General features: G+C 42.6%; 1 protein-coding gene across 49 annotated transcripts in view; it reads right to left on the reverse strand.

Moving 5' to 3' along the window:
• The window catches only part of CELF1 (CUGBP Elav-like family member 1), a 106,136-nt gene that overhangs the window by 43,241 nt on the left and 35,161 nt on the right, over positions 1 to 27,734 (reverse strand). For 5 of the 49 annotated variants that reach the window (XM_074401439.1, XM_074401454.1, XM_074401442.1 and 2 more), the window contains exon 2: positions 2,558 to 2,597. The exons of 33 other annotated variants lie outside the window; for them this stretch is intronic. The gene's annotated coding sequence lies outside the window, so the exon portion shown is untranslated. Of the gene's footprint in view, positions 1 to 2,557; positions 26,800 to 27,734 lie in introns of those variants that run through there. 11 more of the 49 variants (XM_074401430.1, XM_074401429.1, XM_074401425.1 and 8 more) reach the window with 6 other exon arrangements.

Below are 27,734 nucleotides of genomic sequence, written 5' to 3' on the forward strand. Positions count from 1 at the left end.
GTCTGAGCAACAAAGTGAGACCTATCTCTATAAAAAAATACAAAGTATTAGCTGGGTGTGGTGTGCACAACAGTAGTTCCCGCTACTCAAGAGGCTGAGGCAGGAGGAGTGACTGGACCCAGAAGGTTAAGGCTGCAGTGAGCCAAGACTGAGCTACTGCATTCTAGCCTAGGCAACAGAGCAAGACCCTGTCTCAAAAAAAATAGTAATAACAATAAAAAAAATTTTGAGTTTTCCGTAAGAATCAAGTCAATGTAAAAATATCTGAATGGTATGTGGGGTGGGGGTTGGGGTAAAAGAAAAAATAGAAATATTGGAAAAAAAAAAATTTCTGGCTAGACATAGTGGCAAACACCTGTAATCCCAGCACTTTAGGAGACCAAGGCAGGAGCACTTCTTGAGCTCAAGCAACACCAGCCTGGACAACATAGTGAAACCTCAACTCTACAAAAAATACCAAAATTAGTGAGGCATGATGGTGCAAACCTGTAGTCCCAGCTACTCATGAAGTTGAAGTTGGAGGATCACCTGAGCCTGGGGAGGTCAAGGCTGCAGTCAGACTTGATCTCGCCACTGCACTCCAGCATGGGCAATAGAGTGAAAGCCTGCCTTACAAAATAAAACAAATAAAATATAAAAAATTTCCATTTCAGGCTGGACACAGTGGCTCACACCTGTAATCCCAACACTCTGGGAGGCCGAAGTGGGATCACCTGAAGTCAGGAGTTCTAGACCAGTCTGGCCAACATGGTGAAACCCCATCTCTACTAAAAATACAAAACTTAGCCAGGTGTGGTAGCAGATGCCTGTAGTTCCAGCTACTTGGGAGGCTGTGGCAGGAGAACTGCTTGAACCTAGGAGGTGGAGACTTCAGTGGGCTGACACTGCACCACTACATTCCAGGCTGGGCAATAGAGACTCTGTCTCAAAAAAGAAAAAAAAAATTCTCATTTCAAATCTAAAATCACTGTACCAAAAAAGCACTAAGCTTAGTAATTTGTTATGTGTAAGTTGCTTTGCCTATAATATTATCACATACTGGTATACAAAAAGAATACGACAAAACCATCACCATTCTGAAAGCTAAAAAGTTTTCCATTTCCTCCCCCATACTTAATCATAGAAAGACTGTTCTGTGATTAGTGTACTCAGCAATAGTATAGCCTCAGACCCTTCCCTGAAGTATCTGTCACTAATCCTGACCCAATACACATCAGATTTGTGACCACTCTTCCAATCAAGTCATATTTTCAGATCCCAAACTAGTTCCGGAACTTAACTGCATTTCTTAGTTGCTAAAATTATACTCTAAGTCTATACTTTATTTAAGCTCCAGTGCTGATTTAAAAATCAGTAGGTTGGCTGGGCAAGGTGGCTCACACCTGTAATCCCAGCACTTTGGGAAGCCGAGGCGGGCGGATCACAAGGTCAAGAGATTGAGATCATCCTGGCCAATATGGTGAAACCCCATCTCTACTAAAAATACAAAAATTAGCTGGGCATGGTGGAATGTGCCTGTAGTCCCAGCTACTCAGGAGGCTGAGGCAGAAGAATCGCTTGTACCCGCGAGACAGAGGTTGTAGTGAATCAAGATTGCACCACTGCACTGCAGTCTGGTGACAGAGCAAGACTCCATCTCAGGGGAAAAAAAAAATCAATATGTTAGCTGGGTGCAGTGGCTCACATGTGTAATTCCAGTGCTTTGGGATGCCGAGGCTGTGGCTCACCTGAGGTCAGGAGTTTGAGATCAGCCTGGCCAATATGGTCAAACCCCCGACTCTACTAAAAATACAAAAATTAGCCAGGCATGGTGGCAGGCACCTGTAATCCCAGCTACTCGGAAGGCTGAGGCACGAGAATCGCTTGAACCCAAGAGGCGGAGGCTGCAGTGAGCCAAAATTGTGCCACTGTACTCCAGCCTGGGTGACCGCCCCCCCCCCCACACACAAAAAAAATCAGCATGTTGAACAAATTCTGCTTAAAGGAAGGTGTTATTATCTGTATGGAATCCACTAAGTTCTGTCCTCATCTTTGTTCCAGTGGTGTCCAATCTTTAGGCTTCCTTGTGCCACATTGGAAGAATTGTCTTGGGCCACAAATTAAATACACTTATGATAGCTAATGAGTTGTTTTTTTTTTTTTAAGTCTCATGTTTTAAAATAGTTCATAAATTTGTGTTAGGCTAAATTCAAAGCCATCATGGGCTACATGCAGCCTATAGGCCATGGGCTGGACAAGTCTTATGCAGATTATTCCTCCCAACTCCCTGAAACACACACACACACTCACCCCAACAGCTGTAAGAACTAGTCAGCAGCTAGTTTTAGTGGGATATAAGCCTGCCTTGGAAAATAGCTATGGAGAAAGAGTTGGAAAAGAGGGCAAGAAAATATTTCTAGCTTCCAAGGGACATATATTTTGCAAATGTTATCCCATAATGTAGAAAAGAAGCCATCACCTTTCTGAAAGCAACTTTTTCAGATCTGCATAGCAGGCCTCATGCAAGAAAGTTAAAAAGACAGCCAGGGGGCACACCCATTCAGCAGTTATCCCATACCTGTAGCTTTATACTTGCCTCTCTGGACTATGTCTTCACTCTAAAAAACCAAGGAAAGAAAAATAAGTGGGCCATGCCTATACGTCTCATGACTTCAGATATATAGCCTCTTTCCAAAGAAAAGCCCCTTTGTCACTATGGCATAAAACAAAAATACAGTACTCCTCCCTCTCCCTTTTTAGTCAATACCTTCAAGGTGAGTTGCATTTAGTATCTCAAGGCTAATTTTAACACACCATCAACTTGAAAGATGGGGAAGTAAAGTACTAAAAGGCTTAAAAGAATCTTGCCCCAAAATGTCATAACAAATAGCAAAATAATGATTAGAATTTATGAGGCTGAATTTCAGTACATCTAGGTCACCATAACAATCATTTTCAACATCTGCTTTTGGACGGGAGACTAAGAAAAGCTGAAGGCTGTGTAATTCTTTTAGCAATTAAGGATCATGTTATTAATGTGGAGAGACCACACTATTTCCCCAAAGCAACCTTCCTGAATACATAGGTGCCGGGCATGAAACTCTACAAAAGCAACCAAGTTCCTGCCACTGTAAATGCATCTGGGTGGCCCAAGGGCAGCGGTGAACCACTGAAACCAAAAAAATCAGAAGATGGGGAAGTTAACTGAAGGTAAAAGCTAACAGAGGAACCACAAAACCAATTTGTTTTATTTTTAAACATTATCGAACAATCTTGCAAGTAAAGATTGATTCAATAAAACTGCCCAAATTCCTACAAACTTCTATGTACAACTCCTGCCAGCTGTATTTCTGTCTGGCTCTCACTACAGACAATAAACTGTTGAAAGTCACCAAGGACAATGTCTACATTGGAAAGCACAAGAATTTTGAAAGACTAAGCCAGACCCAGAAATAATCAGACACTGCCTATCCTCCCTGAAGACAAAGACATTTCTTAACTGGCATAAAATAGGTGCTCAAGTACTAATGTAACTTTTCATGCAGACTTAGTATTCAATTCTGCTAATGAAGTAGTGATACTTCCAATAATGTTAAGGGCAAAGTTTAAACGAATATAAAGAACTTTCTAAAGCATTTACTTGGACCTGCTTATACCATCAAAAGTTAGCAAGAAAGGAACTTCCATCTACTGAGTTCACAAACTTCATTCAATCCTTTATCATTATGACCATTTAAGGTGAGAACTATGCTAAGGATTCAGATACTAAGGAAGATAACCAGCTCATGGCTTCCTGGTAGGCCTGTCTCTCTAGAGCAGGCGTCCCCAAACTTTTTACACAGGGGGCCAGTTCACTGTCCCTCAGATCGTTGGAGGGCTGCCACATACTGTGCTCCTCACACTGACCACCAATGAAAGAGGTGTCCCTTCCTGAAGTGCTGCGAGGGGCCGGATAAATGGCCTCAGGGGGCCGCAGTTTCGGGACGCCTGCTCTAGAGAATCATGACCATAATCTAGGAGGTACCAACTTTTACTGAGATAGTGTGTCTTGAGAAGGCTCTGCAGTGGTTACCACAGATGGTAGACAGCAAGTTAAATTTCTACTTGTTAGAGTTGTTCTAGAAGATATAAAGGGCAAAGAAAAGGCCAGGGAACCATGTTTCCCCCAAATTCTACATGGAACACAGTAATTTCTACTTGTTAGAGTTGTTCTGGAAGACATAAAGGGCAAAGGAAAGGCCAGGGTACCATGTTTCCCCCAAATTTTGCACAGAACACAGTTTGTAGAACAGTGCTATTATGTGATTGGTTTTGACAGGCATCACTTCTACTCTCTAACACCAGACTCAAGAGTACAAGCTAGTCAGGGAATCTCCAGGATAAAAAGAGCAAAAGGGAGACCTGGAATTGTTACACGAAAGGATAAGGGTATCTTAAGTCCCGGAGAACACAGCAGCCCTTAGGGGGCTAGGAACATCTTAACTGCCAGACCAAGAGAAAGAAAAAAATGAATTTCTTTGGGGGGAAAAAAACCCACAAAACTCCACAGTTAATAAGGTATTAACTTACTCCTAAGCCACTCAAAGACTTTTTAAAAAAAACCTCAAACACACCCCCCGCCCGCCACAACACTGTAATCTTCCACACAGGCTCCTGTCACCTGGAGAAGGGAAAATAAACAGCCCAATACACAGACAAGGTTTGTTTTATTTTTGTTCGTGAGGCAGAGTTTCACTTTTATTGCCCAGGCTGGATGGAGTACAATGGTGCCATCTTGGCTCATTGCAACCTCCACCTCCGGGGTTTAAGCAATTCTGCCTCAGCCTCCCAAGTAGCTGGGATTACAGGCATGTGCCACCACGCCTGGCTAATCTTGTATTTTTACTAGAGATGGGGTTTCATCATGTTGGTCAGGCTACTCTCGAACTCCTGATCTCAGGTGATCCACCACCTTAAACTCCTAAAGTGCTGGTATTACAGGGATAAGCCACTGTGCCTGCCTCAAAAAATGTATTTTTTTTTAAAGCTTTGTCTTCCCAGTTTTGCTTTTCCTGTTATTTTATTGCCTATTCTGTGAGAAAACTGAAATGCTGTAGGGAAAGTGAAAAGCTGAATGGAAACTAAAAGCTTTGACTGTTTTACATCTTTCATTTCTGTGGGGAACCAAAAAGCACATGCTCCATGAGGAAAGCCTAGACTGTGTATACTGTATTTCCTTGGAGCTCCACGGATGTCTGTTTCTATTAACATTATCTCCACCTTTCTATATCATGATGCAAGGACCGGGAAGTATACAGGTGGTTCTAAGGAGGAGTAAAAAAGCTAAGAGGTTAGCCAGGTATGGTGTTGCATGCCTGAAATCCCAGCTACTTCGGAGGCTGAGGCAGGAGAATCACTTGAACTCGGGAGGTGGAGGCTGCAGTGAGCCGAGATCACACCACTGCACTCCAGCCTGGATGACAGTGAGACTCTGTCTCAAATGAATGAATGGATGAATGAATGAATAGATAAATAAATAAAAGCTAAGAGGGGGCAGGGTGCAGTAGCTCACGCCTATAATCCCTGCTCTCTGGGAGGCCGAGGCAGGCAGATCACGAGGTCAAGATCAATACCATCCTTGCCAACATGGTGAAACCCCATCTCTACTAAAAATACAAATATTAGCTGCGCATGGTGGTGCATGCCTGTAATCCCAGCTACTCCAGAGGCTGAGGTGGGACAATTGCCTCAACCAGGGAGTCAGAGGTTGCAGTGAGCCAAGATCTTGCCACTGCACTCCAGCCTGGCAGCAGAGCAAGATTCTGTCTCAAAATAAATAAAAAAATAAAATTGGCCGGATGTGGTGGCATACACTTGTTAGCCCAGCTACTCGGGAGGCTGAGGCACGAGAATCACTTGAATCCGGAAGGCAGAGGTTGCAGTGAGCCAAGATTGCGAGGCTGCACTCCAGGCTGGGCAACAGAGTAAGGCACTATCTCAAAACAAAAAAACAAAACATGGTAAGAAGTAGGGAGAGTGGCGAGAGCAGGATGAAGGAGGGCAAGCTAGCTGAGGGTTCCAATATTATCTGCCTGTGATAAATGTTTAAAGATATTTAAAATACAACCTCGTAAGAAGTTTTTAAATTGTTCTTGACTGACAGAAAAAGCTCTCAGATCCCCTAAAAGCCTTTCTTAGAATAGGCAAAGTAGTAAGCTCTTTATAAAAATGGCTCAGTGTTTTCTACTGGCCTATACAGCTTGTATGCTGCTGAGTAAATGACAAAACATTGTCTTTCCCAGGATGACTGGCACTGACACAGTCACCATCAGCAGCTCTTACATAGCACGTACTAGATCATAAACTCCAGAGACAAGGGCCTGTGGCACAACGATGTTCGATGACCTACATAAGTCCTAAACCCATGAACTTGGCCTCATTAGTGAGACTCACTTTTTTTTGAGGTTCTCACTCTGTGGCCCAGGCTAGAGTGCAGCAATGTCATCTCAGATCACTGCAACCCCTGCCTCCTGGGCTCAAGCAATCCTCCCATCATGGCCTTCCAAGTAGCTTAAACTACAGGCACATACCACCACACCCAGCTAATTTTTGTAGAGAAGGATTTTCACCATGTTGCCCAGGCTGGTCTTGAGCTCCTGGGCTCACTCACATGATCTGCTCCCCTTGGCCTCGCAAAGTGCTAGGATTACAGGTGCAAGCCCCCACTCTGGCCAACTCATTCTTACTAACAATTGTTAGTAAGCGACCTTAATAATTCCTTGAAAAACTTTTTTGATGTAAGACAGAGCTAGTAAGGAATTTGGCCAGGAAGAAAAAGAATTTAGCTAGGTGCAGTGGCTCACATCTGTAATTCCAATACTCTGGGAAGCTCAGGTGAGAGGATCGCTTAAGCCCACAAGTTTGAGGCCAGCCTGAGCAACATCGTGAAACCCTGTTTTCACCTAAAAGAAGAAGAACAACAACAAAAATTAGCTGGGCATGGTGGCATTTATCTGTAGTCCCACCTATTTGGAAGGCTGAGGTGGGAGGATTGCTTGAGCCCAGGTCAAGGCTGTAGTGAGCTGTGATGGCACCACTGCACTCCAGTCCTAGGCAACAGGGCAAGACTATCTCAAAAAACAAAACAAAACAAAAAATAACTATCCAGACTAGAGGTTTTTAAATGCTCTTAAAAGCATAAGTATTTTTTTCCCTAAACATGTAAGTGAGGCTGTTCAGGTCAAAGACAGAGGAGGGAAAGGCAGCCCCCTGCTGTCAGTCTCTCCCGGCCCTCAGGATAACCTCTTGGGAAATAAGAGGTAATCTCTTGGGAAATTTGAGAACTAGATGAAGTAATTCAATACAATAGAGAATCCACCAATATTATATCTGGCTTTGACATGGTTTTTTGAACAACAAATTTTTCTATCTTTTGAATCAATATTTAACATAGCATCAGTGGTAATAAACATGCATGTTCAAATTGATGGAATATGGTATTTAAAGTTTGTAAACCCTTATCACCTAAAAGTTAAGAAAAATATCCAGACATTTGCAAAGTGGCAGAAAGAGCTAACATTTTTTTTAGCATTTACCATATACAACGACCTGTTTTGGCTGCTTTATATTTAATCCTCATACTATCTCTATTTTGCAGATGAGAAAAGATACAAGGAGATGAAATGACTCCCTCAAGATCACAGGGATCCAGGTTAAGAAGGCTGCTTCAGGTTAAAAACTGTCTCCAGCCGGGTGCGGTGGCTCAAGCCTGTAATCCCAGCACTTTGGGAGGCCGAGGCGGGCGGATCACGAGGTCAAGAGATCGAGACCATCCTGGCCAACTCATTCTTACTAACAATTGTTAGTAAGTGACCTTAACAATTCCTTGAAAAACTTTTTTGATGTAAGACAGAGCTAGTAAGGAATTTGGCCAGGATGAAAAAGAATTTAGCTAGGTGCAGTGGCTCACATCTGTAATTCCAATACTCTGGGAAGCTCAGGTGAGAGGATCGCTTAAGCCCACAAGTTTGAGGCCAGCCTGAGCAAACCCCGTCTCTACTAAAAATACAAAAGCTAGCTGGGCATGGTGGTGCGTGCCTGTAATCCCAGCTACTCAGGAGGTTCAGGCAGGAGAATTGCCTGAACCCAGGAGGCGGAGGTTGCGGTGAGCCGAGATCGCGCCATTGCACTCCAGCCTGGGTAACGAGAGCGAAACTCCGTCTCAGAAAAACAAAAACAAAAACAAAAAAAACTGTCTCCAAAGAAGCTCATGCACATAAACCACAGAACAGTGTTTAAATGCCATAAAGTTGAGTCTGACTTTTTTTTTTTTTTTTTTTTTTAAAGCATCAGAGTGCTCTGTCACCCAGGCTGAAGTGAAGTGGTGTGATTTCGACTCACTGCAATCTCCACCTCCTGGGTTGAAGTGATGCTGTGCCTCAGCCTCCCAAGTAGCTAGAACTACAAGCACATGCCACGATGCCTGGCTAATGTTTTGTATTTTTAGTAGAGGCAGGGTTTTGTCATGTTGCTAAGGCTGGTATTGCACTCCTGAGCTTAGGCAATCCACCCTCCTTGGCCTCCCAGAGTGCTAGGATTACAGGAGTGAGCCACCATGCCTGGTCTTTTTTTTAAAGAGATGATGCATCACTCTGCCCAGCTAATATTTTGCATTTTTAGTAAAGACTGAGTCTCGCCACGTTAGCCAAGCTAGTCTGGAATTCCTGACCTCAAGTGATCTGCCAGCCACAGTGCTGGGTGCCTAAGTGCTGAGATTACAGGTGTGAGCCACCATGCCCAGCCCAAACTTTTAACTGGAAGAGAAAAGAGACAAATAATAAAAATAACTTGGGAAAAGTATATTCTCTTTAAAGTATTACTTTTTAGTCAGCTTGCAATGCCCTTTACTTCTTTTTCTTCCTGTTATATGTCTGGTTCAGTAAGTTAGGCCCTCTGCTTTGGAAAACAGCCTGTCACCTTCCCTCATACTCTAGAGAGCCAAGTAATCAGATAAAAGGATTAACTGGGAAGCAGACCTCTCAGGGGCTGGAGGCCTATAAACCCAACACTGCTTTAGTTTAACTAAACTTCATGCTAAATCACGTGAAAATGGACAAGTGAGATTTCCTGAAGACAGAATCCATGGCTTTCATCAGAATCTCTAAGGGATTCATATCCATTCTTAGAATGGTCCCCACTTTGACTTCCTATCCCTAGAGGATGGGACAAGATTAATCTAGACTAATACTAAGTCATCTAAAACTATAATTGTATTATCTCTAAACAGGTTTTTAAACAGTTATCTAGTTTAGTCCACATCACATACCTGTAAGAGGCCCGATTTTAACCTCATTTCAAAATGCTGTTAGTAAATTGTTTCAACTGACTTTCTCATTTATACTCGTATCAACAGAACACTTGAATAAAAGTAACACATATCAGACCTTCAATTGTTGAACTTAATTCCCCAGTTTATCTACTGTAATTAGTAAAGTTTCTATGAATTTTTCTGAATTGAGACATATTTGAACTTTCTAGTTTTTTGAAGATTTCCCCCCTTGAAATTGTAGATACTTGGGTAAAAGCAACATGGTGTGCAGCACCCCCTCATTTCTTAAGTATTCCTTCCCATTTTAATTTTTCTATTTCCCCAACTTAAATTATTTATTTATACATGTAACCATATTTTGGTTTCTCTTCTACCAGGATTTCTTCCATGCATACAGTAAAATGTACAAACAAATACACAAAGTTTTCTTTTCTTTCTTTCTTTTTTTTTTTCTGAGATGGAGTCTCGTTCTTTTGCCCAGACTGGAGTGCAGTAGCTTGATCTCGGTTCACCGCAGCCTCCATCTCCCAGGTTCAAGCAATTCTCCTGCCTCAGCTTCCCAAGCAGCTGGGACTACAGGCATGCATTACCACACCCAACTAATTTTTGCATTTTTTAGTAGAGAGGGTTTCGCCATGTTGGCCAGGCTGGTCTCGAACTCCTGACCTCAAGTGATGGGCCCACCCTGGCCTCCCAAAGTGATGGGATTACAGGCATTAGCCACCATGCCCAGCCTGAAATACAGAGAATTTTCAAATTCAATATTATGCTATGTATACTACTGCACAGCCTACTTTTTTTTGTGTAACAATGATAAATATTTTCTTGTGAGCAGCCAGTATTAAAGTGTCAGAGCCACAACTGGCCTAAAGCCTGACTCCGCCAATAGCATCCTTGCATATTCACAACCAATACATAGAAAAACAATTTCACAAAACCAACATAATTATTCAAATCCTCAGAAATCATACCAAAAAATGGAGTAAACGGAAGTTGGCTGGAGTGGGCTCTTTATTCTCCCCTCCTTCCTCCCTAATCTATCTCACCTCCTATTTAGTTATATGATCTTTCCATGAGTATATAACCACCTAAACAAGAGGTCATCTCGCCTGAAAGGCACCCTATTTTAGAGGTACTCAGATGAGGCAAACAGAGCATGCAAAATACATTTTTTTAAATCTCTTTTTGGCTGAGCATGGTGGCTCATGTCTGTAATACCAGCACTTTGGAGGCCAAGGCAGGAACATCTCTAGAGCCCAGAAGTTTTAGACCAGCCTTGGCAATATACCAGGACCCTGTCTCTACAAAACAAACAACAACAAAAAAACAATCAGCCAGGCATGATGGTGTACACCTGTAGCCCTAACTAATCTGGATGCTGAGGTAGGAGTCTAGCTTGAGTTCACAAGTTGGAGGCTACAGTGGGCCATGATTGTGCCACTGCACTCCAGTCTGGGTGACAGAGGAAGGCCTTAGTTTCAAAAAAAATTTAAATTTAAATTTAAAAAATCTATTTTCCTATTTCTTCCTCAAATGCTCATACTCTAGGTGTAACTCTCAAATTCCCCATATTTCCTCTCTCCTCCCCCAAACAGTTCCCTATTGTGGTGAGAGTTTCGAGGTGGGGAGGAGGAAATCTAATTCTTTCTATCATTCCTGTTTCTCTCCCATGACAGTACAGGTACTGATCGACTTACAACCTATGCAACTTACGACCATTCGACTTTACAACCACAATCGCTGGCCACGACTGCTCCACGTCTGGCAGCACAAACGTTGCCCAGCTGGGCATACGACAGTGCGGACCAGCTTCCGGCAGCACTACCATCTCCGCGTGCAGCATTTCAACTGTTATCCCAGACTTGGTACAGCAATTTGTGTTTTGTACATGTTTGTTTATTTTGATATGTTTTGCAATTGGGAAAATGTTTCCTATGGTATTTTTTACACTTGTATTTTGTATTTTTGTATGCACCTGTATTTTGTAATTTTGTATGTTTTGCAAATATTAAACCAGTTGTACTGGTAATGCAGTGTTTTACTTAAACCTGACAAATGTAAAAATAAGAAACAAAATGGTGCAGAGATGATACAAATGGCATAAAATGAACAAAGAAAATTATGACATATAACACTAATGAAAGAAAATTATAATATGACTTAAAGATTTTTATAACATCATTTCACAGTACTGTACATATAGCCTACTCAACTTACCACCAAATCATGTTACGACTGGTCTGTTGGAACCAATCGTGGTCGTAAGTCCAGCACTAGCTGTACTGTCAATAGTGGACAACAAATTGCTGGATGTATAGCAGCAATTTACATATGGTAGCTAAGCTAATGCATAGCTTTCTCTGGGCAGAATTACTAATGCTTCTATCTTTGTAGTTTGAACCCAATGTTCCAGGCATATCAGTGTTAAATATTTGCCTGGTGGCTTCTACCTTCAAAGGCACAGGGAATGATGCACAGAAGTGATACACAAAAGTAGAAGAATCCATAGAGGCGGAGGAAGTGGGAGCTCTGAAACCACACAGGGCAGGTACCAGCCACAAGGACTGTGACACCAGACAAAGTACCTAATTCAAACACAAAGGCTCACTCATTTGACCTTTCCATAATATTCATGTATCACTTGCTCAAATTTGGCATGTTCTAGGCCACAGTTCCTCTTTAGTTTCAACTGCCCTGCTATAAGGCCAAATCTGTCTCTAGTGAGTCACTACTGTACCTCTTTCCAACTGCATTTTGATTTCTGCCCACTTGTGCGGCTCATCAGGGCTGCACCATATGTTAGTACAATGTAGGCAGAATATGACTAATTTTTTTTCTCAAGCACTGTCGGAGTTACTTTTAAAATCACCCTATAATCCTGATGTCTCTTGCAGAGTCATTATAATATATAACATTTGAAAATGACTTTATAATTATTAATTTGCTTCTATTTATTATTATTATTTTTTTTTTAGACAGAATTTCGCTCTTGTTGCCCAGGCTGGAGTGCAATGGAGCGATCTTGGCTCACCACAACCTCCGCCTCCTGGGTTCAAGCAATTCTCCTGCCTCAGCCTTCCGAGTAGCTGGAACTACAGGCATGTGCCACCATACCCAACTAAGTATTTTTTGTGTTTTTAGTGGAGATGGAGTTTCACCATGTTGACCAGGATGGTCTCGATCTCCTGACCTCGTGATCCACCTGCCTCGGCCTCCCAAAGTGCTGGGATTATAGGCATAAGCCACCAGGCCCGGCCTTTTTTTTTTTGTTTTTTTTTTTTTTTGAGACAAAGTCTCGTTCTGTCGCCCAGGCTAGAGGGCAGTAGTGTAATCTTGCCCCCTGCAACCTCTGCCTTCCGGGTTCAATATGGCAAAACCCCGTTTCTACTAAAAATACAAAAATTAGCTGGGTGACTCATGTGTGAATTGGACTCTAGGGGGAAAAAAAATTAGCTGGGCATGGTGGCAGACGCCTGTAATCCCAGCTACTTGAAAGGCTGAGGCAGGGAGAATTGCTTGAACCTGGGAGGTGAGCTGAGATCACGTCACTGCACTCCAGCTTGGATGACAGAGTGAGACTCTGTCTCAAAAAAAGAGAGAGAGAGAGAGAGAGAGAAAAGGACTGAATGGCCCATGGACCACAAATGTTTTTCGAATTGGTCAAGATCGGGAGTGAAACTAATATTCTAATACACTAAAAGTAAAATAGAGATGACTTGCAGATTCTGCTAGTTATCGTCATATTCCCCCAAATTAATTTTAAAAAAGGAAGGGGAGCAGCCGCTCCCACCTCCTCTAAGCAACTTGCGTCTTCTCCAGCAATAATAGCAGTAACAGTTGCTATAGCTGATAATTAAGCTCATCTCAAGAAGGTTTCGTAAATCTTCCAGGTACTGAAGATCCTATAGTTATTCTAGTAACTGCTTAGGGTAACTGTTTGACTGATATTGCAATTATTAAGGGCCTCTCCATCTCCATTAATAATTTGTTTTGTTTTTGTTTTTGTTTTTTGAGACACAGTCTTGTTCTATCGCCCAGGATGGAATGCAGTGGCATGATCTCGGCTCAGTGCAACCTCCACCTCCCAGATGCAAGCAATTCTCCTGCCTCAGTCTCCCTGGTAGCTGGGACTACAGGCCCAAGCCACTACATCTGGCTAATTTTTTATCTTTCAGTAGAGATGAGGTTTTGCCATGTTGGCCAGGCTGGTCTTGAACTCCTGACTTCAGGTGATCCTCTTGCCTCAGCGTCCCCAAGTGTTGGGATTACAGGCGTGAGCCGCTACGCCTAGCTCACTAATAATATTTTTCAATGGATAATACCACTTGCAAAATATAAAAAGGGATGTATCTCATCAATATTGAACACGGGGCTGAGCGGAACAGCTCACATTTATTATCCCAGCCCTTTGGGAGGCCAAGGTAGGAGGACTGCTTGAGCTCATATGTTCCAGACCAGCCCAGGAAATACAGTAAGACTTATCTCCACACAAAAAATTTAAAAATTAGCTGGGTGTGGTGGCACATGCCTGTAGTCTCAGTTACTTGCGAGGCAGGAGAATCACTTGAAACCAGAAGGTCAGGGCTGCAGCGAACTGTGATCATGCCACTGCACTCCAGCCTGTACAACTGAGAAAGAACCCGTCTTAAAACAACAGAGGCCGGGCACGAAGGCTCACGCCTGTAATCCCAGCACTTTGGGAGGCCAAGGTGGGTGGATCACAAGGTCAGGAGTTTGAGACCAGCCTGGCCAATATTGTGAAACTCCGTCTCTACTAAAAATATAAAAATTAGCCAGACATGGTGTCAGGTGACTGTAGTTCCAACTACTCGATAGGCTGAAGCAGGGAAATCTCTTAAACCTGGGAGGCAGAGGTTGCAGTGAACCGAGATCATGCCACTGCACTCCAGCATAGGCAACAGTGTAAAACTCTGTCTCAAAAGCAAAAAAGAAAAACAAAACAAAACTGAATATGCCCTTTGAATTCAGCAATTCCAGTTCTAGAAATATAGCCTACATATAACATTGTGATATATACAAAGTACGCAAAGGGGCATTCATAAAAACATTGTATCAGCAAAACCTGAAAACATATACCCATCAATTGAAGGCTAGTTAAATAAATTACAGAATAGCCATACAACAAAACACTATGTGGCTATTAAAGAAAATAAGGCAGCTAACTAATCAAGACATATACATATAATAAGAAAGGAATTACACGTGGCTTGTATATGAACAGAGTATCTAGATGGATAAAGAAATTAATTGCTAATAAAAGTTGTGGAGGTGAAACAGTGGATGAACTGTTTACATGTTAAGTATGTTACCTATTCTACAGATTTTTTTTTTTTCTTTTTGAGACAAAGTTATGCTCTTGTTGCCTGGGCTGGAGCCCAATGGTACAGTATCGGCTCACTGCAACCTCCTCCTCCTGGGTTCAAGTGATTCTCCTGCTTCAGCCTCCGGAGTAGCCGGGATTACAGGGACCTGCCACCACACCCAGCTAAATTTCTGAATTTTTAGTAGAGATGGGGTTTCACCATGTTGGTCAGGCTGGTCTCGAACTCCTGACCTCAGGTGATCCACCCGCCTCAGCCTCCCAAAGTGCTGGGATTACAGTGTGAGTCACCATGCCGGCCTACAGAAACAAGAAAACTCAAGCTTTTGGAAGGCAACATCCTAGTCTGCAGATGCCATATCCCCTCTTCCACTTCCTATTGCAACCCATAAAATCCATTCTTACCATTAAAAAACATAAGAAAACTCTTACAACTATAAAACACAAAGTAAAGAAAAACCTCGCCGGGCACAATGGCTCACACCTGTAATCCTAGCACTTTGGGAAGCCAAGGTAGGTGGATCACCTGAGGTCAGGAGTTCAAGACCAGCCTGGCCATCATGGTGAAACCCCATCTAAATAAATAAATAAATAAATAAAAAATCTCAACTCATACTGTTCCGAAACAAGCCTTTTGGTTTTGCACTTTTTTCCTGCTTTGCCTGAAACTTGTGTGTGGAAACTGTCACTGTCAAGGTGATTCAGCAGTATATCATATGTGAGCTGGGTAATTACATCACACCGCTTTATCCCAGCAACTCAACTAATGTTCATGCAGCTGGGACTGCAAACCTCATGTATGGCCTATTTACAAAGTCTGAAGCTATTTTCAATCACCCAGCTGTGTATCTATACATTTTCTTCAATCAACCTTTCCTGCCAAAGCAAAATGCAACATTAGCTGAATTCCAGTAAAGACGACAGGGGACAGGGTGAGATAATATGTCAAAACAAGTTCTATAAATACAGCTTTTGGCTTGTATCTCAAAAGAGAATCAAAACAGCTTCAAGCTTAAACAGAAAAACCCTACAGTCCCTGCAGTACCTTACTTGAAGGCTCTAAAGAACAGAAGATGCCAGGGATCTGGAATCTTTGATTTCTCACACTGTATCATCTTGTCTCCCTCTCCCTAATCTCAGGGCGGGGGTTAGATGCAATCGCAAACTTTATCATTCCAACTCCAGGCCTCTTTTGTAATCTTACCTCTACACTACCAAACACATCAATTTCCTTCCTCTCTCTGAGGTCACTCCACCTATTAGGCAGAGAGGCCCAATACACACAACATACAACAGTCCTTCCTTAGCACCTAGCCACCTAACTTCTATCATCTCCAAAATCTCTGACCAAGCAGCCAAGAACCCTGCCTGTACCATCTGCCCCAACCTCACCATCAAACACATGGGCATTCAAGCAGGATGCTTCCATATGGTCTTGTTTCAGGAGCTTTGTCCTGTTCTGTTGAAAAGCAGGAAACTTTATTCAGTTTCTTTCTGTTCCTAAATTCTTAATTCTATAAAACTATAGAAACCAGAAACTATTTCTGTAGAGACACTTCCTAAGACAGGTTATATGCCTAAAAATGCAAAATTTACACCTCTGCTTCAGCCGATCAGGGAATACGTTCAGTAAAGCTTGATTCACTCTAAAGGATGCACAATCCTAGGACAAATTCTAGAGATCTCTATATATTATCAATTTTAAAAAGATACTTTGTTAGTCTGGCATGGTGGCTCGTGCCTGTAATCCCAGCTACTTGGAAGGCTGAGGTAGGAAAACTGTTTCAACTGGGACCCGGGAGGCGGAGGCTGCAGTGAGCTGAGATCGTGCCATTGCACTCCAGCCTGGGCTACAGAGCGAGACTCCATCTCAAAAAAAAAAAGTTACCTTGGCTGGATGCAGTGGCTCAGGCCTGTAATCCTAGCACTTTGAGAGGCCAAGGCAGGTGAATTACTGGAAGTCAGGAGTTTAAGACCAGCCTGGCCAAGTTGGTGAAACTCCATCTCTACTAAAATTACAAACAAATTAGCCCGGCATGGTGGTGGGCAACTGTAATCCCACCTACTTTCGAGGTTGAGGTAGAAGAATCACTTGAACTGGGAGGCAGAGGCTGCAAGCTGAGTGGCAGAGATTCCATCTCAAAATTAATTAATTAACTTAAAAGGTGACTTCAATTATCATGCTTTCATCACTCTGCAACTGTGCTCCTAAAAGTGCTTCTCACATTTAAATACCCACTTAAATAATCTTTGTCACATCCTTCAAATCACTCCTAAAAAATCTTAACTGTTCCACAAAATTTAACTTGTCAGCGCTTTGATTTCATTTTTACAAAAACAAGCTCTTTAAAAAAAAAAAACCAGGAGATCTATCAATCAAAAAAGCAATGACATTTTTAGAAAACATCTACTATACACCCAGAACTAAAGGAGGTACACCAAAAAAAGGTTCAATCCCTGTCCTTAAGGAGTTAATGGTCTTGTTCAGAAAACACGACTTGCAGTAGAAACAAAAAAACATGAGACATTGTAACCATAAATGTGAGAGACTTAAAAAAATCTCAGGACACCTGATTCTTATTTCCCTGTCTAAATAAAACTTCTGTGTTATTTCATCACACTGTCCATAATATAATACATTTTTTGCTACCCTCCATTGAATTACATGGCCTGCTAATAATCTCATCATCATCATTTCTTTTGGACAGACTTCCCTGTTTTCCTGTCACTCTCACACAGATTATAAGTTTACGGATGTGGCAAAACTTCCCATATGCTCCCACTGTAGGGGCATCTCTAGAAGATGTATGGTACAGGAAACGAGCTACAGAAGCAAGCCAGGCACTGTGGCTCACGCCTGTAACCCCAGCACTTTGGGACGCCGAGGTGGGCAGATTCCTAGAGCTCAGGAGTTCAAGATGAGCTTGGGCAACACGGCAAAACCCTATCTCTACCCAAAACACACAAAAAATTGGCTGGACATGGTGGCATGTGCCTGTAGTTCCAGCTACTCGGGAGGCTGAGGTGGGAGGATCGCTTGACCCTGGGAGTAGAGGTTGCGGTGAGCCAAGATTACAACACTGCACTCCAGCCTGCACCCAGGGTCTGAGAACCAATCTCAAAAAAAAAAAAAAGGGCTATAATTAATTCTGCTTTCAGTATCTTTAGTAAATAGTCTGGTACTGGTACTGGTACTAGTGGAGATAAACTAGTAATTCTGGAGATGTTTCACAAACTTGTTACTTGGCTTGCTGCTATTTACTATCAATAAATGATCTAGCATAGTTGATGGTGATCTGCAAAACCAAAATCATATAGTCATTTTCATAAGTAAATTCTAAAATGAAAATGGGGGCTGAGTGCAGTGGCTCATGCCTGTGATCCCAGCACCTTAGGAAGCTGAGGCAGGCAGATCACCTGAGGTCAGGAGTTCGAGACCAGCCTGACCAACATAGAGAAACGCGTCTCTATTAAAAATACAAAATTAGCCAGGCATAGCAGCACATGCCTGTAATCCCAGCTACTGGGGAAGCTGGGGCAGGAGAATCGCTTGAACCTGGGAGGCGGAGGTTGCAGTGAGACAAGATCACACCGCTGCACTCTTGGCAATAAGAGCAAAACTCCGTATAAAAAAAAAAAAAAAAAAAAAAAGAAAAGAAAAGAAAAGAAAATGGGTTAGATTGATTCATAATTCAATAATCTCAAATAATAAAGTGTGCTAATAAAATAAACAAGTATTTACGGCAAACCCACAATGTACCCTATACCTAGATTCTGGAGTCATACCTCTGCTTTTAAATTCCTATTTTGCTGCTTACTAGCCAGGTAACTGGGGAAATTGTTTAACTTCTTCATAAATACCTCTTGTTTCCTCATGCACAAAATGGTTAGAGAAAGAGTATCTACCTTACAGGATATTTGTTAGAATTAAGAAGTTTATACATGTAAAACATTCAGAATAGTGCCTGACACATAGAAAGTACTCAATAAACATTTGCTATTATTATTTTGGGCACTATTATTATTCTGGTGCCTATGGTTGGAGAGGATGAGCCAAAAAATTTCAGTCCTTTACATGATGATTCTCTCTTCAAAATGAGGTACTCTGTATCTTCTTAGGATGTACTGTACAATGCTCAATTGTTATATCATTCAAAGGCAACAGGTTCATCTGTTTACTGAGCTAGAAACCAAGTATGTAGTTTCATTTGTTAAAATACAACAGCTGTGCTGAAATTTATTTTTATCATTAACATTTGAAGTAGACTGGGCATGGTGGCTCATGCCTGTAACCCCAACACTTTGGGAGGCCAAGGCAGGTGGCTCACCTGAGGTCAGGAGTTCAAGACCAGCCTGGCAAACATGGTGAAACCCTGTCTCTACTAAAGATACAAAAATTAGCTGGGCATGGTGGTGGGTGTCTGTAATCCCAGCTATTCAGAAGGCTTAGTCAGGAGAATCGCTTGAACCCAGGAGGCAGAGGTTGCAGTTAACTAAGATTACACCACTGCACTACAGCCTGGGTGACAGAATGAGACTCTGTCTCAAAACAAAATTTAAAAAAAAAACCACTTGAAGTAACAAAATAGGTTTCATTTATTTAAAAAAAAAAAAAAAAAAAAAGAATACCTCAGATTATACCAAAATATTTCCTAACAGGAGGGGGAAGGAAGTAGGTAAGAAGGCAGTAACAAGCTGACAGATCTTGCACCTGAAACTGAGCCTGTTACAGAGTCTAGTATATCTTCATTATGGATTACTAAACCCACTTGTTCTGAGAGTATTTATGTATAAACATTTATTCATTTATCAAACAAAAAAAAATTATTGTGTGTGAAGCTTTCAAAATGGACACACTGGAAAAATAGAAACTAATAAAATGAGACCAGTTATAAACTTTTTACAAAAGGCCAAGAACAAAAAGAAAGCTAGAATACAGGTGTGCTAACCACAGTGTTACTTACTGAAGCTAAGGTGTAAAATCAAAGAACTCCTATTGATTTTAATCTCCAATGACAGGCTCTACGTAGGGTGCACAATGATTCATAGTATAAATGGGAAAACATTAGGACAGTAAAATAAGATAGGCACTAAGAATAGCCAAGAAGGAGAAGATGAAGCAGATATAATGCCACACTCAGAAGAATTTTAGAAAGTCATTAAATATACAGGATCCAGGAGAAGCTAAGCACCAGGTTCTAGACCCTAAATAAACAAGCATCCAAAACCTACAATGGACAAGGTACAGAACAAATTCCTAAGTGATTCGGGGCCAGAATACATCAGTGTACAGTCACACAGAACTCTATATCCATTACCACACAGCCATAGGAAGAAGCTGCCTCAATCAAGGTGTTTCTCCAGCATTTAAAGAAAGTCTTGCCGGGCGCAGTGGCTCACGCCTGTAATCCCAGCACTTTGGGAGGCCGAGGCGGGTGGATCACAAGGTCAAGAGATCGAGACCATCCTGGTCAACGTGGTGAAACCCCGTCTCTACTAAAAATACAAAAAATTAGCTGGGCATGGTGGCGCATGCCTGTAATCCCAGCTACTCACGAGAATTGCCTGAACCCAGGAGGCGGAGGTTGCAGTGAGCCGAGATCGTGCCATTGCACTCTAGCCTGGGTAACAAGAGTGAAACTCTGTCTCAAAAATAAGTAAATAAATAAATAAATAAAGTCCTTTCCTCTCCTCGTTGACTACAGTTACAAATAGTATGTGGGGGCTGGGTGCCTGAAATTCCAACACTTTGGGAGGCCAAAGCAGACAGATCACAAGGTCAGGAGCTCGAGACCATCCTGGCTAACATGGTGCAACCCGGTGTCTACTAAAAATACAAAAAATTAGCTGGGCATGGTGACACGCGCATGCAGTCCCAGCTACTCAGGGGGCTGAGGCAGGAGAATCACTTGCACCTAGGAAGTGGAGGTTGCACTGAGCCAAGATTGGGCCACTGAACTCCGGCCTGGGCATCAATGCAAAACTCCGTCTCAAAAAACAAACAAACAAACAAAAAAAACCAAAAAAAAACCACACCAAAAAAAGCACAAATAGTATGTGCAAAGAACTGTCTCATCTCCACTCAGCTGACAAGTTCTATTCCCAACACTGCATGCTTATGACTCACGAGGGGATGGGGGAGGGGAGTAAAAGGAAACTGTAAAACAAAGCAGCAAACTTGAATGTAGACTTAAACTGACTAGGAGTGAGGAATTCATCTCTGTTTAATTAGAATATCTCATAACAAACCAAGAAAGTGTCCTTTTAAAATATAGTAATAAACCCAGTATCTTCTGAAAATAACCTGAAATTTGTCTTCATGTCATGTCTTCTGCTATTCCTTAAATAGACATGACACCAAAAGGCATTACGAGGCCTTTGGAAGGCCAAACATTACAAAGCACTCAAACAGCACAGATTGCTGTGCGGCCCAAAGCAACAGGGCATTCCCCACAGTTCCTTTCCTGGCAGAGAGCGAAGTCAACACATTTAACCCCTACTGCACTCTCTTCCAAGATGTGCACTGAATCATTTCTTAAAGGGGTAGAGGTGCCTTATCTTTTTATACTCAAATTACATGTCACAAAATTTGAGTGTCAGGAAAATAATTCAATTCCACTCCTAAGAGCTAATCTTTGTGACCTGTAACAAAACAAGGAGAAAAAAAAAAAAACCATTACTACTTCAATCAGATGTTTCTAAGGGAACCCAAAGACCATTTCTCATGCCACATTTCCCTGTTTTACACCCTCTAGATGGTATTTTGTTAGATAACAAATCTTGTCTCCTCGCCCCATCCCTAACATCCTGAAATATTCTCTACAATTTACAATTGACAAACCTAAACACAGCAAAACAACAAAGACAAACGAGTCACCTCTTTCACTTGAAAACCTCAGTCCTCCATAGAAACGTACACAGACAGACAGATGGGTGAATGTTAAGAACACAAACTGCACACCCTGGCTGAGTCCTGAGCAGGTCTGAGTCAGTGTGGGTGCCAAAGGGCGGCCACAGGGCCTAGCTAGTGGGCTGCTCCTGCTGTTGCTGTACAAATATAGAAAGCTGAAAAGTGGAACAGCAGCTTCAGCACAACAGATTCTGCTCCATGCTCAGAGAGGGAGGAGCAGGGAACTGAACAGCTTTACCCATACATGGTTGCTGAAAGGGGGCCATTAGTGAAAGCTCAACACACATGCATTCTGTTCACACGCTACAGACAAAAAACAGAAACACACAGGCTGGTAGTTGAAGTAAGGTTTGAGAGATTCTATTTCACTCAAGTAACTTCCAAATAATTTCAGTCACTGACACCAAGACTCCCTCAGCCAAGAGAAATGGAAAAGACATTTGAAAACCTTTACTAGCTCAGATTCTTACCGGATCAGCAGTAGTGGTGAGGCTCAATTTATCATTTAAATCATAAAATTTAACATGCAAACAAGGTGATTCTCCATTCATGTGAACAATGTTAACCTTCACTAGCTCCTTGCTGCTTTCGGAATGAAAGTCTCATTCCAACTGTGAATGCTTTCAGCTTTTTTTTTTTTCTGGTTGATACAAGTTAAACTCTAATTTTAAAAATGTATGTCTCAGGATGATAGCTTATATAATCAGAAGCCAAATATTTGTGCTCCAAATATTATTTTACTTAGAACAACTCATTCAGATTCACTTCAATGTCAAGTATGTGAAAAGCTTAACTGCTGACCAGAGTGAACTTTTCCAACAACAAGAAATGCATGGCTGACAGCTCAAATGATTCTATTCTTCAGCTCTTAGTGAAGTACTTAGTGCACACCGTCTATGTACATTTTCCCTCCCTTACAGAGATGGGGCTTCACCATGTTGCCCAGGCGGGTCTCCAACTACTAGCCTCAAGTGATCCCTATCTCAGCTTACCAAAGTGCTGGGATTACTGGCGTGAGTCACCACTCCCAGCCTGGTTACCTATTTATTATCATAGGGGATACAGCACAAATGAAAACCATACTATCACTGACCTCCAATCTAGTTCCTGGATGAGATTAACATGAGATATTAATAATAAAGGCAGATAGTACATGACTATTGCACTGAAGTGTAGGGTACAAACTATAAATGCTATCCCCTTTTAGAGAAGAGAGGCTGAGCATGGCAGATCTGTAATCTCAGCACTTTGGGAGTAATCTCAGCACTTTGGGAGGCTGAGGTGTGTGGATTACTTGAGCCCAGGAGTTTGAGACCAGCCTGGGCAACATGGTGAGACCCTGTCTCTATCCACAAACAAACAAAAAAGGAAGGCAGAAGAGACTTGAGAACAGACAGATTGACCTAGATGTTCTCGTTTATCCCACCTACCAGAACTCTCATTAAGGGTACCTGAGATATCTTAAATGTGAAGGAGTAAAGAATTTGAACTAGATGATTTCTAAGGTCCCTCCGTTGCTCAAATTCTGAGTCTGTAGTTTCAACCTAAAATGTTTCATAGTATGAGATTAATACCACACTGCTTATGGAAGCAAAATTATAGCTTTTGCCTACTTTAGAGAAAACATATTCGAAAGAAAGATAAAAATAAATTCAGACCATAACTCAGCATCCATTGCAACATTTCTCACACAATATTTCAGGAAAATGTTCTTCCATCTGAGACATTTCTGCCTTGCCTGCTGAATAAATTTTAAACCACTATTAAGGGAAGGAAAAAAAAAAAAAAAAAAAAAAAAAAAACCTGCCACAGGGAAACAAAATGGTAGAAACTAGCAATGTTTATGCTGATAACTATGAAATCCTTGATTATAAAACACTGCTAAGTTAACCAATCATCAAAAAGAGTTCCAGGCCGGCAGGCATGGTGACTCATGCCTGTAATTTCAGAACTTTGGGAGGCTGAGGCAGGTGAATCACCTGAGGTCAGGAGTTCAAGACCAGCCTGGCCAACATGGTGAAACCCTGTCTCTACTAAAAATATAAAAATTAGCTGGGCATGATGGCAGGTGCCTGTAAGCCCAGCTACTTGGGAGGCTGAAGCAGGAGAATAACTTGAACCCGGGATGCAGAGGTTGCAGTGAGCTGAGATCATGTCATTGCACTCCAGCCTGTGTGACAAGAGCAAAACTCCAATTCACAAAAAAACAAAACAAAACAAACAAGAGCTCCAAAGAAAAGAGCACTGCCTAGCTCCTATCCATCACAGAGTACATAGCAGGATGCCAGCAGTGGAGGCACATTCATGCCCCATAAAACAGACATGCAAATATTCAACATGTTATCAAAAGCCTCAACATAGGAGACATCATCTGTACCCAAGTAGCAAAAATTAGCTGGACATTGTGGCACATGCCTGTACTCCCAGCTACTGAAGGGGCCGAGGTGGGAGGATTCCCTGAGCCCAGGAGGTCAAGGCTGCAGTGAGCTATGATCACGCCACTGCACTACAGCCTGGGCAACAAAGTGAAATCCTGTCTGAAAAAACTTTTTAAAACAAGTAACTAAAAGCCTCTTAACTGGGCCAGATGCAGTGTTTCACTCCTGTTATCCCCAGCACTTTGAGAGGCCAAGGGAGAGGATCACTTGAGGCCAGGAGTTCAAGAACACCCTGGGCAACATAGTGAGACCCTATCTCTACAAAACTTAAAAAAAAAATTAAGCCTCTTCATTGTATATAGCGTCTTATGTATTTAATTTTTCAAGAATCTGAACAGTCCTATTATAGCAACTTTGATTTCCCAAAGAGTAGTTTACCATGGATTAATACATTTGTGTTTAAGATCATAGCTTTAATTACTTGTATGTACTTTACTAAGATTACTTGTGTGAAGGCAACTAAGTAAATTTTTTTTTTTTTTTTTTTGAGGCGGAGTTTCGCTCTTGTTACCCAGGCTGGAGTGCAATGGCGCGACCTTGGCTCACCGCAGCCTCCGCCTCCTGGATTCAAGCAATTCTCCTGCCTCAGCCTCCTCAGTAGCTGGGATTACAGGCACGCGCCGCCATGCCCAGCTAATTTTTAGTATTTTTAGTAGAGACGGGGTTTCACCATGTTGACCAGGATGGTCTCGATCTCTTGACCTCGTGATCCACCCGCCTGGGCCTCCCAAAGTGCTGGGATTACAGGCTTGAGCCACCGCGCCCGGCTGCAACTAAGTAAAAATAAAGAACACAAAGCAGGTGAGGTGTAGTGGCTCACTCCTGTAATCCCAGCACTTTGGAAGGTTGAGGTGGGTGGGTGGATCACCTGAGGTCAGGAGTTCGGCACCAGCCTGGCTAACATGGTGAAACCCCATTTCTACCAAAAAATTTAAAAATTAGCAGAGCGTGGTGGTGTGTGCCTGTAATCCTAGCTACTTGGGAGGCTGAGTCAGGAGAATCACTTGAACCCAGGTGGCTGCAGTGAGCCAAGATCACGCGTTGCACTCCAGCCTGGGCGAAAAGAGTGAAACTCCATCCCTTACCCACCCCACCCCACCCTACCCCACACAAAAAAAAAACACAAAGCGATACACCATAGTTGTATACACAAAGGGGGATTGCTTCAAGTATAGTCTCAAAATCAAAATGACTATAAACACCTAACGTATGACTTTTGACAAGTCATTTCTCCTCTCTTGTTTTGAAAGAAATATGAGAATTGACTATCTATGGCCCACTGACATTTCATGAATTCAAAAAACTTCCTTATGTGTAAAATTTTACGTATACATGCATTTATAAAGAAGTGGGTTCAAAACTTTCACCAGATTTTTGGTTTAAGGACTCAAGACTAAACAATAAATAGTTTCATCTCTAATGTCATGTCATCTCCTCTTTTATCCTGGTCCAAAAGAGAAGGTGATTACCTTCTTTTTTAATCATCATGACTAACCCTGTCAGTGAAGAATAAACAAGTCTCAACTGCGCACGGTGGCTCACGCCTGTAATCCCAGCATCTTGGGAGGCCAAGGCAGGTGAAGTACCTGAGGTTGGGAGTTTCAGACCAGCCTGACCAAGATGGAGAAACCCATCTCCATTAAAAATACAAAATTAGCTGCACATTGTGGTGCATCTCTGTAATCCCAGCTACTTGGGAGTCTAAGGCAGGAGAATCACTTGAACCTGGGAGGCGGAGGTTGCAGTGAGCTGAGATCACGCCATGACACTCCAGCAGGGGCAACAAGAGCAAAACTCCATCATAAATGGATAAATAAGGACTAAACAATTCTCCTTGGTCAAGAAAATTATTCAAAATAATGTATTCGGATTCAGACTGAACCTGAATAGTTTTTAGATAACAGAATGATTAACTTCACAAATCATTTGTTTAAGTTTTAAAGTAAATTTTAGCCGGGCACGGTGGCTCAAGCCTGTAATCCCAGCACTTTGGGAGGCCGAGGCGGGTGGATCACGAGGTCAAGAGATCGAGACCATCCTGGTCAACATGGTGAAACCCCGTCTCTACTGAAAATATAAAAAATTAGCTGGGCATGGTGGCATGTGCCTGTAATCCCAGCTACTCAGGAGGCTGAGGCAGGAGAATTGCCTGAACCCAGAAGGCGGAGGTTGCGGTGAGCTGAGATCACGCCATTGCACTCCAGCCTGGGTAACAAGAGCGAAACTCCATCTCTAAATAAATAAATAAATAAAGTAAATTTTAGCTTATGAGTTACCACTATGGTTTATCAGGGGGCTCATATGACAGAACTCCTTAGGTATGCTGGGGAATATCCCACTAGAAAGTTCCTCTCTTACCCAAGGTTTACCTTTTTATTTTTATTTATTTTTTTGAGATGGAGTCTCACTCTGTCGCCCAGGCATGGCATGATCTCGGCTGACTGCAACCCCCCACACCTCCCAGTTTCAAGCGATTCTGCTGCCTCGGCCTCTGAAGTATCCGGGACTAAGGCACGAACCACCATGCTAGCCAGGCTGGTCTCAAACCTCTGATCTCGGCCGGGCGCGGTGGCTCAAGTCTGTAATCCCAGCACTTTGGGAGGCTGAGGCGGGTGGATCACAAGGTCAACAGATCGAGACCATCCTGGTCAACGTGGTGAAACCCCGTCTCTTCTAAAAATACAAAAAATTAGCTGGACATGGTGGCGCATGCCTGTAATCCCAGCTACTAGGGAGGCTGAGGCAGGAGAATTGCCTGAACCCAGGAGGCAGAGGTTGCGGTGAGCCGAGACCAAGCCACTGCACTCCAGCCTGGGTAACAAGAGTGAAACTCCGTCTCAAAAAAAAAAAAAAAAAGCCGGGCGCGGTGGCTCAAGCCTGTAATCCCAGCACTTTGGGAGGCCGAGGTGGGTGGAGCACGAGGTCGAGAGATCAAGACCATCCTGGTCAACATGGTGAAACCCCGTCTCTACTAAAAATACAAAAAATTAGCTGGGCATGGTGGCGCGTGCCTGTAGTCCCAGCTACTCAGGAGGCTGAGGCAGGAGAATTGCTTGAACCCAGGAGGCGGAGGTTGCGGTGAGCCAAGATTGCGCCATTGCACTCCAGCCTGGGTAACAAGAGCGAAACTCCGTCTCAAAAAAAAAAAAAAAACCTCTGATCTCATGTGATCCGCCGACCTTGGCCTCCCTAAGTACTGGGATTACAGGTGTGAGACACCACGTCTGGCCAAGTTCACTTTTTTAAAAAAAGGTTAAAAGTCTGGCCAGGCACAGTGGCTCACACTTATAATACAAGCACTTTGGAAGGCTGAGGTGGGAGGATTGTTCATTGAGGCCAGGAGTTTGAGGCTGCAGTCAGCTATGATTGTGCCACTGCACTCCAGCCTGGAAACAGCAAGATCCTGCCTCTTAAAAAAATAAAAATAGGGAGGTCAAGGCAAGGGGATCACTTAAGGCCAGGAGTTTGAGACCAGTCTGAGCCATACAGCAAGACCCCATCTCCACCTTTCCTCCCTTGCCAAAAAACCCCCACAAAAATTAGGCAGGCATGATGGTATGTGCCTGTGGTCCCAGCTACTCAGGAGGCTGAGGCAGGAGGATCATTCTGAGTCCAGGAGTTCAGAGCTGCAGTGAACTATGATCACACCACTGCCCTCCAGCCAATGCAATACAATGAGATTTTGCCTCAAAAAAAAAAAAAAGAAAAAGGTAAAGCTTCAAGCTTTTACTTTTATATCTGTCACCCAAGCTAGAGTCC

Source organism: Saimiri boliviensis, chromosome 6 (genome assembly GCF_048565385.1).
Source record: "Saimiri boliviensis isolate mSaiBol1 chromosome 6, mSaiBol1.pri, whole genome shotgun sequence".
In the NCBI taxonomy this organism is placed as follows: domain Eukaryota; kingdom Metazoa; phylum Chordata; class Mammalia; order Primates; family Cebidae; genus Saimiri; species Saimiri boliviensis.